The following is a 3,047-nucleotide window of genomic DNA, read 5'->3' on the forward strand; positions in this document are numbered from 1 at the left end:
TGATGTATCTCTGCATGTGTGTGTGTGTGTGTGTGTGTGTGTGTGTGTGTGTGTGTGCAGGAGGAGGAGGAGGAGGAGGAGGAGCCCGGGCTCCTCGGCTGTGATAACAGGCTGCTGCCTCGGTTCTGTTATCTTCCGTTCCCCGCCGTCCGAGCAGCGGACCTCCTCCGGACCTGTACCAGGATTTATTTGATTCTTATGAAACTTCACTAATTGCCGCAGCGCTCCTCCCATGGTGTCCCCGGGAGACTCCCCGGCCTCTACTCGACTTTTCGGAAACTATCGGCGACCGTTTTGGGGTCTTGAAAATCATGGAAACGTGGTTTGTGAATCACGTCCTCGGTTTGTGTCTGTCGGTCCTCCTGCTGGGTCTACCGGGGCCCCTCGGGGCAAGGACCCCCAGTAACAACAGCACCGATTCGGGAACGGCAGGATTGTATTATTCGGGCGCCACAGATGGACTCAGCCACATGGAAAACAGTGCAACTTCAACTTCATACTCCAGCGAGAGTTTATCACCATCACAGAGGAACATCCTGCTCACACACACTGCTGAAACACACACTGCTGCTGCTGGAAACTTCGGTAAGATCACTGTCAGCGAGGCCTGCAGTGGCAAGTGCACTGCAGGCTGAGTGTTGGTTTACTTGCACCCCCATTATCCCATAGGAGAATCTATGTCCCCCATGCAAAGTAAAGGGTCATTAAATGTGTGTTTTTCACTTCCACCCCACTAGAACGAACCATAAGCGGATCTCTGAACATTTTGTGTGGCATTATCTCTTAATTACAAGTGTAGGCTATATATCCTGAGTGAAGATTTCCTGTTGTGGGTTAACTGAAATGCTGTTTCTAATGCTGCTCTGCCACAGGTTGCATGCCGATTTAAATTCAAGTGAGGTGCATCCAGTGTCCTGAAACAAGTGCATTGCTCTTTTAGTTGTGTGTGCTTCAGTATAGAGCTGTAACTAACAATCATTTTCATCACAGATGTATATGTTTGTCTGTAGATTGTCAGAAATAGTTTACAAAAGTTCCCAAAGCCAAAGCTGACAAACTGTTTCATCAGTTTAACCAACCAAAACCCAAAAGTACTTAAACGAGGGAAAAGACTAGAAAATATTTACATTTGAGAAACTGGAACCAGTAAATTTCTGCTTGAAGAAAGAGAACAATTTAAAAACTTCAAAGGGTTTATAAGGGTCATAATGTATCACATTAAACCCGCTATTAGACAGTTTACTTTTTGGAGTAGATCCTCTTCAAACTGACCTTTCCAGAAAGGGATGCACCGACTGGGAAATTCTGGGCCGATACTGACTCAGTGTTTAAAATAAGAATTTGGCCAATAGTCGATGCCGATACCGATGTCTTTTGTTGTTCTTTATTCAACATTTTGTCCCAGCCAAACAAATAAATCTACAAAGATAAGAGACATTGTTGCAGCTCAGTCTATTTCTCTTCTCATCCAACATGTGTTTCTCCAATATTCAAGTTAGTAATAACCAACACATCAGCACAGAACTGATTTGACACAACAGATAAACACTGATGAATACAATCTTATTTGCCGGTAGGCCAATGTCAGTCAAATATCGTCCGATACCAATGTTGGGCTGGTATAACGGTGTGTCCCTACTTTGCAGTGAACAAAGACTTCAGATTATACTGAACATGTTAAAGCTGGCTTATCAAGTAAGACTCATTCACTCAGTTTGATGAAACCAGTTAACATGCACACTGATGTATAACTCGCATCATTACGGGTGGAAGAAAATATAATATGTCGCGATATTTTGTTTTGTGATATCGATTCTCAAAAAAACTATTGATTATTGTTGTTAAATCCCCCAACCCTAAATAGCAGTGTTGCAAACATACACTGAGGGCTGTGATTTTGGAAACAGATTCCACTTTTCTGGTTGCATAAAAAGCAAACTTTTTACTCAGATTTTATGCGTATGATGGTGTGTTCTTTATACTGTATCGCGATGCGTATCTTATCGCCAGATTCTTACCAATACACAGCCCTACTTGTCATGAGCTTAATTTAAAATCTGATAAGAAGCATCTCCTTTTTAACAAGTTTGCTAGAGCCGTGTTAGAAATTAAGCCGAGGTGTTGCTGTTGCCACAAAAAAAGTCAGCTCATACAGGTGTTTTAGAAGGTGAATGGTCCCCTGCATGCAGTGGTCAAACATTTGCATGGGGCGTTGGTTAGAGCATCCAGGTTAGGGGGATTGTGATGCTTTGAGTTAATATATATGTTGCTCCTACAAAAGTACCTGCAGCTGAACTATTTTGTACACATGTCAGAGGGAAACCACATCTGAACCACATACAGCTTTTCACTTCACTTCACAGCTCTAAGACTCTAAGGCCCAGCATCAATCATCACACTATAGGAAGAAATGACTTTTGTCATTTGCGGTAGAGGCCACAGTTACACCCACAGCTACACCATTGTCGGCTCAAAGCAATCGAAGAGAAAGAGGCTTTTAATTACATTTACACAATTAAAAGACATCCTTTTAAGAGAGTCAGGGATCAATTGTATCCCTTAAATAGAGGTGGATTTGGTGCAGTGCTGCTATGCTGGAAGCAAAATACTCATCAATATAAACCCCAGACAGCGGAAAGGAAGAGAGATTTAAGTTTTGAGGGTAGGAAGGAAGAATTTTTTGAATTTCTTTGTTTGAATAATACTTATTATGACATAATATAACATCTGATAATGGATGGGACCTTTACCTCATGAACAGAGAGCAGAGCACTACACCTTTATAACAGTCTCTTTATAACCTTAACCTTATAGTTCCAATGCAACTGCGGACGGATATTAACGCAATATTACTATTATTACTACTGTACTACTACTTCCACCAGTTGGTCACAATACAGTATACCGTATAGCCTACGTATAATATACAACGTTAAAGATCCAGTGTGAAACATTTAGAGGATCTATCAGCCGAATGGAATTATATATATTCAATATGTTTTCATTAATGTAGTAATCATTTTGAAAAAAGAATCATTGTGTTTTCG

The sequence above is a fragment of the Morone saxatilis genome, unplaced genomic scaffold (genome assembly GCF_004916995.1).
Source record: "Morone saxatilis isolate NCDOM2014 unplaced genomic scaffold, NCSU_SB_2.0 Contig5, whole genome shotgun sequence".
Taxonomy (NCBI): domain Eukaryota; kingdom Metazoa; phylum Chordata; class Actinopteri; family Moronidae; genus Morone; species Morone saxatilis.